Source organism: Microcaecilia unicolor, chromosome 12, assembly GCF_901765095.1.
Source record: "Microcaecilia unicolor chromosome 12, aMicUni1.1, whole genome shotgun sequence".
NCBI classification, from domain to species: Eukaryota; Metazoa; Chordata; class Amphibia; order Gymnophiona; family Siphonopidae; genus Microcaecilia; species Microcaecilia unicolor.
In genome coordinates this window covers 1,922,341-1,934,487 of record NC_044042.1, presented here as the reverse complement: position 1 = coordinate 1,934,487, position 12,147 = coordinate 1,922,341, and the positions used below count along the sequence as shown (strand labels likewise).

Below are 12,147 nucleotides of genomic sequence, written 5' to 3'. Positions count from 1 at the left end.
TAACATAGTAGATGACGGCAGAGAAAGACCTGTACGGTCCATCCAGTCTGCCCAACAAGATAAACTCATATGTGCTACTTTATATGTATACCTGACCTTGATTTGTATCTGCCATTTACAGGTTACAGACCGTAGACGTCTGTCCAGTATTAGCCCCACCTCCCAAACACTAGCCCCGCCTCCCACCACCGGCTCCGCCACCCAATCTCAGCTAAGCTTCTGAGGATCCCTTCCTTCTGAATAGGATTCCTTTATGTTTATCCCAGGCATTTTTGAATGCCGTTACCGTTTTCATCTCCACCACCTCCAGCGGGAGGGCATTCCAAGTATTCACCACTCTCTCTGTGAAAAAATACTTTCTGACATTTTTCTTGAGTCTGCCCAACTTTGAGCTGCTTCTGAGAAAAGTGTGAGCTCAGTCCAAATAAGCAGGTAAATCTTCTCCTACCTCAACCCATCCAGTTGGCAGGCGTAACCAGACAGCAGAGTTTCTTTCTTGTGGCTTCCTCCTCCTACACTCGTGTGCAGCCCTGTTTGTAGGAGTTAAGGTTTTAAAACATATTTATATTAGGAGAGAGACACCACTTTTTGTTTGCCTAGAGCCCCCATCTTAATCCTTCCTGGCCCTGGCTCTTACTTATTTTAAAATAGCAAAGAGTAGAAACCCCAACAGCAGGCAGAAGAATGAGTGAGAGGATGAAGAAGGTGTCACAAATGTCCAAGAAAATGGTAGAGTCAAAAGTCCCAGACTGTACACCAGGAGGCATATTTTCAAAGCACTTTGGGAGGCTAAGTTCCATAGGTTTCTATGGAACTTTGGGAGGCTAAGTGCTTTGAAAATGAGCCCCCAGGTGGGTTATATGAAACAGGCATGTAATAAATGAAATAAATCCCAGGTCCCAGACTCTATACCACGTCCATATGAAACAGACATGTAATAAATGAAATAAATCACAGGTCTCAGACTGTACACCATGCTTGCAGGCGGATTATATGAAACAGGCATGTAATAATAAATCACAGGTCCCAGACTCTACACCACGTCCATGTTTGCAGGCGGATTATATGAAACAGGCATGTTATAAATGAAATAAATCCCAGGTCCCAGACTCTACACCACGTCCACGTTTGCAGGCAGATTATACGAAACAGGCATGTTATAAATGAAATAAATCCCAGGTCCCAGGCTCTACACCACGTCCACGCTTGCAGGCAGATTATATGAAACAGGCATGTAATAAATGAAATAAATCCCAGGTCCCAGACTCTACACCACGTCCATGCTTGCAGGCGGATTATATGAAACAGGTATGTAATAAATGAAATAAATCCCAGGTCCCAGACTCTACACCACGTCCATGCTTGCAGGCGGATTATATGAAACAGGCATGTAATAAATGAAATAAATCCCAGGTCCCAGACTCTACACCACGTCCATGCTTGCAGGCTGATTATATGAAACAGGTATGTAATAAATGAAATAAATCCCAGGTCCCAGACTCTACACCACGTCCACGTTTGCAGGCAGATTATACGAAACAGGCATGTAATAATAAATCACAGGTCCCAGACTCTACACCACGTCCATGCTTGCAGGTGGATTATATGAAACAGGCATGTAATAAATGAAATAAATCCCAGGTCCCAGACTCTACACCACGTCCACGCTTGCAGGCAGATTATATGAAACAGGCATGTAATAAATTAAACAAATCCCAGGTCCCAGACTCTACACCACGTCCACACTTGCAGGCAGATTATACGAAACAGGCATGTTATAAATGAAATAAATCCCAGGTCCCAGACTGTACAACACGTCCACACTTGCAGGCAGATTATACGAAACAGGCATGTAATAAATGAAATAAATCCCAGGTCCCAGACTCTACACCACGTCCACGCTTGCAGGCGGATTATATGAAACAGGCATGTAATAATAAATCACAGGTCCCAGACTCTACACCACGTCCATGCTTGCAGATGGATTATATGAAACAGGCATGTAATAAGTGAAATAAATCCCAGGTCCCAGACTCTACACCACGTCCACGCTTGCAGGCGGATTATATGAAACAGGCATGTTATAAAGGAAATAAATCACAGGTCCCAGACTCTACACCAATATGTAAGAAAGAAGCATGTTATAAACGAAGTTATTCACGTCTAAGCACTTAACTGCTAAGTGGGTTCGTTGAAAGCCGGTGTCGAGCGCTCCCTCAGCTGCCGGTTTCGATCAGAGCGCGAGAGGCGGGTGAAACTCCATTTCCCGGCATGCATAGCTCACGGAGGCGGAGCTACATCTGGCAGGCTGCCCCGCCCCGCAGGGGGCGGAGCGTGAAAGTGACGGGCGGGCGGGCGCTGTCAACTTGGCTCCGGGGCGCGCGGACTAAGTTCGGGCACCGGCCGGGCAGCGGAGGGCGATCCGGGCACCGCGGGGGGGACACCGGGACCCAGCAACGCCCACAACGTCGCCCTTCCACCGTTTGGCACCGACTCCCCGAACTTGGGCCACTGGTCCAGCCCGTTTCCCCGTCTGACCTTCACCGGCAGCGGCGGTAAGTGAGGCGGGGCAGAGGGAGATGGGAAGAGGGCACCGGATCCCCGGGCTCCAAAACGACTCTGCCCCCCCCCCCCCCTGAGCTCCTCCCTCCCTCTGGGTCACTTTCCAGCTCGTTGTCCCCTGGCCAAACTTTGATCCCAGGCTACTTTGAAGGGCGACGAGCAAAGAGCTTCTTGCAAAACACCCAGGGCAGCACCGGCTGTAGTGCAACCGGCCGGGACAGCAGAGATTCCTGCATTTGAGCGACTTGGCACTTTGCCAGCTTCATGCCAGGCTGCTCCCCGTCCCGTGCAGGCAGCATTTAGCAGGTTCGATCCTGCTGGCTTAGGCTGGTTCCGGCTCCTGACTCTGCTTTGTCCTTCATGCCAGGGACCGGTGGGTCGTGTTTTGCTCTGCTCCAATTACAGTAGTGGGAAAGCCTGACCCAGACCCTGACTGGACCAGGGAGGAGCAGAGATGCTGCCTTGGGAGAGAGCAGGTGTTTCCTTGGGTGCTCTTGCCTCAGCCCCTTTCATGTGAACTAGGGTCCCAGATGAGCTGAGTGGTTCAGGTACCACCACAGGACTGCTCTTCACGCATCAAGGACTGTCGTATGTAAATGAGGTGGCAGTAGTGCTAGACTTCCTGAAATTGCTCTCTCTCTGTTGCTTGCTGTCTGTCCCTCCCCCACAGTACCGACAGATTCAAAGAAACGTTAAAGCAGCGAAAATGTAAAGATCCACATTACACGATACTGACTTTGAAAAAAAACGACTGATGCTCAAAAAAAAAATTGCATGCTAGTGAGCCGCGCAGTAATACAAAGGTCAATGCATGAAAATCTCGCTAACCTGTTGAAATCCACGGTAGCGGTATTTCAAAGACATGCGCGCAATAGTCATTCGCTAAGAACTTGTACACAGGTCTAAAAAGATCGCATCATAGACGTGTATCATAGGCGTGTGAGATAGACGTCACTTGCCAGCAGAGCCTTATAGACCCCGATCTGCGCGTGATTTTTTAGTCACTGTCTAGGCGGTTATCGTGTGCTGTGCCACATTGCTTGTGTCCTGTTTTTTTTTTTTTTGCGCTTTCACATTTTCGTTGGTGAGTGTGCGACGTTTCTCAATTCCCCCATTTTTTTTCATTTTTTTGAATTGAGCGAGTTGTTTTATCTGTGGGCTGCAAAAATATTTTAGGGGGGGGGGGAGGTTCCTAACTTTGGATAGGAATGCTGGATATGCAGGAGGATGCGGAGAGATGAGGCCATGGGCGGGTGGTAAGTGTGGTTTGTTAACATCTTTTTTCCCAGGATGTGCACACACGCATGCGTGCATAAATAGTACATTGGTGACAACAGTTATGCACGCGCTTATGCTGACGGCAGATGACAGCTCCTGAAGTTACCGGCAGCCCCTGAGCACCCGTTAAATATATCATGTTAAAGGGGTGCATCGCCCATAAACAGCTGTACATCATGCAATTGCCTTCATTTGAATAAGAACTTATAAATTACAATACATTTGTATAGCGTTTTCATTGTGCGTTTGTGAGTGCGGTAAACAGGTCGCTGTAGGCTTTTGCGCATTTGTGATTCAATACCGTGATCGCTAAACCGGCTCAAAATGATCACTGCCAGCATGGTAGCTTTGATGCATCCGGCCCTCAGAGACGTTTTCCTGGTCTCCAAGATCTGCTCAGCTTTTCCTGACAGGAGGCAGCGGAGAAGACAGTTTTGAAATCTATATTATTATTATTTATTACATTTGTACCCCGCGCTTTCCCACACACAGTAGGTTCAATGCGGCTTACATAGTAAATAGAATTGTAAGTATTGTAAGGAGAATATTACAAACTGAAATAAACATAGTAATAGTAAGGTTTTAAGAATATGTGAATTGAACATGGAAAGGTAAACAAGGAAAGATAGGCAAAAGGAAAGAGATTTGGAGGGATATGGTGTAGGGAAGATGGAGACGAGAAGATGGTTTAAGGTATATCAGATAGATTTTGAATTTAGCTCATTACTTATCAGGGGAGGATTATTTCTTTTTGTCCAAGGGGGTCAGCTGGACCCTCAGATCAGGCTAATGATAGAAAAACGTATACAAAATCAAAGTTCACCATGACTGAAAAATGGTACTGGAAATGCTGATGGAGAGGGGATGAGTGGTGAATTCTGATGAACAATATTATGCAGTGAAACTGGGCCACTTGCAGTGAGATGGATCAGATCATTTAGTGAGATTAAGCTGTGAATTAGGTCACTGCATTAGTCGCTTGCAGTGAGGTTAAGCTGTGAATTGGGTCACTGCATTAGTCACTTGCAGTGAGATTAAGCTGTGAATTGGGTCACTGCATTAGTCGCTTGCAGTGAGGTTAAGCTGTGAATTGGGTCACTGCATTAGTCACTTGCAGTGAGGTTAAGCTATGAATTGGGTCACTGCATTAAGCACTTGCAGTGAGGTCAAGCTGTGAATTGGGTCACTGCATTAGTCGCTTGCAGTGAGGTTAAGCTATGAATTGGGTCACTGCATTAAGCACTTGCAGTGAGGTCAAGCTGTGAATTGGGTCACTGCATTAGTCGCTTGCAGTGAGGTTAAGCTATGAATTGGGTCACTGCATTAAGTACTTGCAGTGAGGTTAAGCTGCGAATTGGGTCAGTCACTTGCAGTGAGGTTAAGCTGTGAATTGGGTCCCTGCATTAGTCACTTGCAGTGAGGTTAAGCTGTGAATTGGGTCACTGCATTAGTCACTTGCAGTGAGCTGGATCTAATTATGCAGTGAGATTAAGAGTGCAGTACAGTTTGCATGTGTGTACTCACTCCCAGCAAATGGTGTTGCAAGAGGTAGAAAAGGCTGGAGGTGGAGTTACATATGTTGCTTTCTGGGGGAAGATTCAATGCTGTGATTGAATTGTGCTGATTGTAAAAGTTTAGAAGTAAGATGATGTAGAGACGGCTGGGGTGAGGTGCTGCAGGAACCCCCAAGAGTTCAAAGCCTTTCTAGTGACGCATGCCCCGCATCTGTAGGATTATTAGGGAGTAAAAGCCAAGCAGGCATTTTCCCTGCTCTGAATCATGAAGAAAACACCGTCCAGGCTGTCTTGTAAACTTCCAGCCTGCTGCCTCTTCAGCTTTTAAAGCAGAGCATCAAACTCTAGGATGGGCAAAAGTCTAATTCCTGAGTGTGGCAGATCCCAAGAAGCCAATCTTTGTATGCAGAGCAAAACCAGAGAGGTAGGAAGAGAAACTCATTTCCTCCTGTAGGACGCAAAGATCCCAAAACTGAGAGGAAATCAGGGAAATGATAGAGAAACTGTTTAATCCTGGGGGAAATCCTGACCCCACCAGGGATGATAACCCAGGAACTGTCTTTTCCATACTCCATTCCTCTCTTCCTTTCATTCACTTTTTAACTGTTTGGGGGATCAGTGTCCAAATTGTTTGCTTTTGTACAAAGTCCACAGGGTCACGGACTTTGCACTAAATTTGAAAGGGGAAGTGAACAAATACTTCCATGTTTAAGTTTGCTGTACCTGACAGAGGCAGTGGGGGGGGGGGGGGGGGGGGGGCACCTTCTAAAGTAAGCAGTTCACTGACCAGGTGGCTCTGGGGTCTCATTACATTGGTTAACTGATAAGAGATTCACCCAAGGCAGGGCCAGGTTAACATAAAACTTATGTGTATCCCCCCCCCCCCCCCCACCCCAAAAAACCCAGGTGTCCTGAAAAGACTAAATCGGTGTTCAGAAGAAATTCACAGAAGTGAAAATTGATACATGCAAATTAAAAGAAAAATATAAAGTATCCCTTTTTATTGAACTATCTGGAAATTTTTGGAGCTAAATCCCTCTTCTTCAAGTCAGAATGAATAAATAGATATCAGCTTATATTCGTCTTATTAACCTTTATTTCTTCACATTCACGGACCGACACAGCAACCAGTCTCTCAACCACTCGATACCCGTGTGTCCCACAGACTGAGCCCCCCCCCCCCCTTCCCTCACTAGGGCAGTGCAGGATGGAAGACTGGCAAACTTGTGAATTGTTGGGTTCTTCGATACAACCCACCCTCCTTCAGCCCTGTTTCCCGCACTGTGCCAGTGTCATGTTATTTAATACTGGCATTCATACCACAAAGGGCAAAACACTCAACTCCCATCCCCCAAAACCTCTCACCCTGCCTGAGCTAAAAACAGTGCCTGTGAGTCACTGAGCCACTGGCTGCCAATTCCCTGGTCGCTGTCCTTGCAGACACCATCTCTGAAATTCCATAATGGGAGACCCAGCACAAGCCTTCAGGACCTGAGAACACCCTCCCCAAATAGCAAGCTCTGCAGAGCAGATCCCAGGGCTCATCACTGTCCCTTCTCCCTCCATTGCCCATCCCTCCTCTCCCTTCATCCTTCACCATTCTGCATCTAGCTGGCTCCCACTCTCACTATCACCCATCATTCTTCTCTCTCCAGCTCCCATCAGTGTCTCTCTCTGTTCTCCATCCCTCTTCCCCTCTCTCTTTCTCTCTCTCTCTCTTCAGCACTTCCCTCTGTCCCTCTCCCTCCATTCTCCATCCCTCTTCCTCTCTCTCCAGCACTCATCACTGTCCCTGTCCATTTATCTCCCATCAGGCTTTCACTCTCTGGTTTCTATCAACATCCCTAGGGATGGTGCAGAGGTATTGGGCACCCTAGGTAAATCTTCAGTCTGACATCTCCCCCCCCCCCCCACACCATTAAATTCAGGCCCCTAGTCTGCTTCTCCCATCACATCTTGATTTTAAATATTAAACATTGTATGTGTGTGTAGGGGGGGGATTTTCCAAACATTATTTACTTAGATAAATGAGCTATTTGCAGTGGTGTTCCGAGGGGCGCTGACACCCGGGGCGGATCGCCGATGCGCCCCGCCCCCCTGGTGAAGGGACACCCCCCCACCCCGGCGAAAGAACCCCCCCCCCCCGGGTGCACGCCACTGGGGGGGGTGCCGTGCGCCAGTCAGCGTCGTTCGTTTCCATGCTCCCTCTGCCCCGGAACAGGTTACTACTGACTGGTGCTTGGCACCCCCCCAGCAGTGTGCACCCGGGGCGGACCGTCCCCACCGCCCCCCCCCCCTTGGTACGCCACTGGCTATTTGAAAATTTCCCACCCTTCCTGCAGATGAAAGGATGCATTGATGGTTCTTTCAGCTTCTGGCTGTCCGGATCTAGTCTTTTGCTTTGACTGCAGATGCTCTTTGCTGCTCCCCAAGAAGCTGCTGCCCAGGTGACTTCCTAGTCTTGCCTAATAGTTGGGTCAGCCCTGACTGTCCTGCTCCCTCCATCTCTCATCAGTATTCCTCTCGCTCCGGCTCCCATCACTGTCCCACTTTCTTTTGCTTCCTTCATTGTCTCTCTCTCTTGCTTTGGCTCCCATCACTGTGCCACTTTCTCTTGCTTCCTTCTTTGTCTCTCGCTCACATTTTTGTCCAACTCTCTCTTAATTCCTTCATTGTCTCCTCTGTTGCTTTAGTTCCATCACTGTCCCCATTCCCTCTTGCTTCCTTCATTGTCTCTTTCTCTCTCTCTCTGGCTCCCATCACTGTCCCACACTCTCTTGCTTCCTTCATTGTCTCTCCCTTCTCTCTGGCTACAATGTGATCCCCGAGACATTCATCCGTGCCTGCTGTGAGATGTGATGGCCTGTTGGTAGCAGAGCTCTTGCTTCAATTTGAATTGGAGGAGGGGTCCTGTTCCTGCAGGAGGCAGCTGATCTGAGTATTAATTCTCATATTTGTCAAACTAGTCGAATGAGACTTCTCCAGCTTCCTCTCTGTGGGCTATAAAATGTAAAGTGGGTGTAAAAGCTGAAAAGAGGAAAGTGCATCTTTCAAAATGTCTGAGAGAAGGGCAGAACAGTGAAGGGAAAACCAGAATCACCACACGGACACTAGGAGTAACCATACAGTCACTCTAAGAGTCTCTAGGTTTCTGGTTTTTCAGAGCAGGATGGCAGACGGACCTTGGTATCTGTACCTGCAGCAGCTAAGAGGAACTCGAAGGCCCCCCTTTACCTTGGATTTTGAAAAGTAAGAAGATGAAGCTGGGGAGGGAGTTTGTACAGAGGGAATGTCCTCCTTAATGAGGATGAGGGGTTGTAGGAAGGGTTGCCTCAGGCAGGTGATACCCATCTGGTGGGATCCCTGGAATTACTTTACAGGGTAAATGTGATGCTTATGAGAGGTCCAGTTCCCGAAGGAAGATTTTACAGTCCTATCTTGATGCAGCACCAATGCCATATGGTTTTAAAATGGACTATCTGTACTTACTGTATTGCGATGTGAATTGAATAACCAGGGCTGGTCAGAAATCTGTCCAGGAACTGGGAAGAACTGGTGCATCACCAGCTGCCTCCCAGCTTGTCTTCACAGACACAGCACTGGGGTTAGTGAGAGCTGGGGGGGAGGGGGGGGGGGACTCCAGGCAGGAAGAAGATGTGTGCAAGCTAATTACAGTTTTAGGTGTTCTTTTTGCAAGAAAACACCTCATTGTCCTGGTCATGGCTGTCAGTCCTGTTGTCTTTCACCCCCTCGAGTTACAATAGTCCAGGCTGTGACATTCATGTGTGTGTGGGGGGGAGGGGGGTGCCAACAAGCCATTCACTAGACACTTCAGCAGTCAGTATCCCAAAAATGGCAAGACAGAGCAGAACGGCTGGTGTGGGTTCAGCAGTAGCTCCTGTAGTTGGGAGGAAGGACCAGTGCTGGGCAGACTTCTATGGTCTGTGTCCTGAAAATGGCAACGATAGATCAGGGAAATGGGACTTGATATACCGCCTTTCTGAGGTTTTTGCAACTACATTCAAAGCGGTTTACATAGTATATTCAGGTACTTATTTTGTACCAGGGGCAATGGAGGGTTAAGTGACTTGCCCAGAGTCACAAGGAGCTGCAGTGGGAATCGAACCCAGTTCCCCAGGATCAAAGTCCACTGCACTAACCACTAGGCTACTCCTCCACTACTCCAAGTATATGTTTATACAAGAAAAGGAGACCCCTAAGCAAAACCACAAAGAAAAACAAGAAAAAACAAAACGGGGGACAACCAATCAAATTCCAACCCAAGGGAAACCTATTTATTTGAATATAAAAAGCTAAAATAGCCCTTCTTGTTGGCAGTCAACTTGTAGAACACAGCTGTTTGGGTGCAGTGAGCTTTACTGTACGTTGCCTTAAGTGAATTCCTTCAAAAAGGCGGTAAATAAATCCTAATAAATAAATACCTGCTATTGAGATGGACATGGGGAAGCCACTGCTTGCCCTGGGATTGGGGGCATGGAATGTTGTTACTCTTTGGGATTCTAGATGGAATGTTGTTACTATTTGAGGTTCTGTAATGTTACTACTCATTGGGTTTCTGCCTGGAATGTTGTTACTCTTTGAGATTCCGGAATCTCGTTATCTCTTTGGGGTTCTGCCAGGTACTTGTGACCTGGATTGGCCACTGCTGGAAGCAGGACACTGGGCTGGATGGACCATTGTTCTGACCCAGTAGGGCTAGTCTTATGTACCGCGCTTTAGATAACTGAAGATAGATGTCTCTATACGGTTGCTTTCACTGAAATGTTCTGTGCACTGATGGTGTTGCTTTCAGCTTTGGACTTACTAATTGATGTCCCAGTATAAACTGACATCTTTATATTATCAACTAGACTGAATGGCTTGTGACTCTTGAGGCAGGTTCCTTCTATGCTGAAATGCAGGACTGCGTCAAGTCTATTGTGTTCTACAAGTTGATTGTCAAAAAGAAGGACTATTTTAGCTTTTTATATTCAAATAAATAGGTTACCCTTGGGTTGGAGTTTGATTGGTCATCCCCCATGTTTTTCTTTTTTCCTGTTTTCTGTGTTTTATACCACATTCATCTGATATATATTATGAGTGAAGGTGATTTGTATCTCAGTGGGGGAGGAGACGACATCTTGAGGTTGAATTTAGCGAGTAAAATGTTGTAGGTAATACTGCTGGATTATTGGTTTAATCATGAATTGAGAATGAATGTGACAATTGGGCAGACTGAGTGGACCATGCAGGTCTTTATCTGCCGCTATCGACTATGTTACTATGTATCTGCATGAGCCAGAAGAGCAAGCTGGAGGTGAAGGGTCAGCCTAGAGTTGGCGGTAGGCCAGATTCATGATGAGATCCAGGTCCAGAAACTGCAAGAGGACACTGGGACAGCAAGATCATATTCAAGTTTCTGAGATATGCCCTATGGAGGTGGCTGATCCAGAAAGAACAGATGCTCTGAACAGCCTAGGATGCAGGGGCAGACTGAGAGTACTTTGGGCCCCCCCCCCCCCCCCGGCCATGCTGCTGCTGCCACCACATATGTCCCCAGCCCCTCCGTACTGCCTCCCTCCCACTGTGTTGCTGCTGTTCCCCCACCTTGAAGGGCCTTGGTCGTCTAGTGGCTGTGGCATCTTCGGGGCAGGAAATAAATCCCCTCTTTCCTGCCTACCCGCTGCTTCTACTCTGCCCAGCGTGGCAGCGTGTTTACAAAATGGCTGCTGAGACTTCCCACGGTAGTCTCGGCAGTCATTTGTAAACATAGTGGTGCAATCGGAGAGAATTACGGCAGCGACCAATAGACCGTGGGGCTGTAGTGTGTGGCGGCAGGCAACCGGGCAGAGCCTCTGGCCCCCAGGCACTGTCCAATTGGTTAGTCCACCTCTGCTAGGATGCACAGAAGAATGCAGAGAGGGAGAGGGGACACCCTCCATTTCCCCAGGGACAAAATAACTGCATTAATTGATTGTAACCACAGAAAGGTGGTATATCAAATCCCACCCCCCTTCCCTTTTCCCTTTCCCTGAACAGCACCATGTCAGCAGACAGCTGATACAGGAGAGAGGACAAGTGGCGTAGCCAAGGGGACCTGGGCCCCCCAAATTGGATTCGGGCCCCCAAGGTCTGCTGGCAGGGGTCCCCAAACCTTTCTCCAGTGCTGTTCGCCTACGCACTTCCTGCCCTGCTTCCCCACCCCCTCTCCCCACATACGTGCCGGGGGGGGGGGGGGGAAGCAGGGCAAGTGGCATGTGGCAACAAACAGTGCTGGAGGAAGGCTTCTGCTGGTGGGCCTTGGGGACCCCCGCCAGCTCAGGTATGTGGGGTTATTATTTATTTATATCCCATATTTATTTATTGTATTTGTACCCCACATTTTCCCACCTTTTTGCAGGCTCAATGTGGCTTACAGAGTATAGATATGAGAACGTCATTACATGTTTTACAAAAATAGTTGATAATAAGCTGAAGTGAAAGAGGATTAAGATGGAAAGGTGTTAGGTAAGGTCGTGAGAGAGGTGTTTTGGTGTATTTGGGTGGTTTAGGAATGATTTGTTTCATTGAGGATGACTTTTGTAGGCTCTGTTGATGTGTTTTCATATTATTCCAATAGATCAGGTTCAATGTGGCTTAACAACTTATTGTAATTAACAGAACAAAAAGTGATGCAGGATGGTATACATTAAGTAGTAATAACAAAGTTATTGCGGATGGAGTATTACAATATGGGTTTAAATTAATTATGATCATGTCTGAGAAATTGCTTAAACAGAGAGGCTCAGGCCCC

At 47.5% G+C, this 12,147-nt stretch overlaps 1 protein-coding gene across 2 annotated transcripts in view; it reads left to right on the top strand.

Annotated features, from left to right (window-relative positions):
* The first annotated feature begins 2,354 nt into the window (after positions 1-2,354).
* The window catches only part of TFEB (transcription factor EB), a 41,924-nt gene continuing 32,131 nt past the window's right edge, over positions 2,355-12,147 (top strand). The window contains exon 1 of one of the 2 annotated variants that reach the window (XM_030220772.1): positions 2,355-2,555. The gene's annotated coding sequence lies outside the window, so the exon portion shown is untranslated. The remainder of the gene's footprint in view (positions 2,556-12,147) is intronic. The other variant, XM_030220771.1, reaches the window with a different exon arrangement.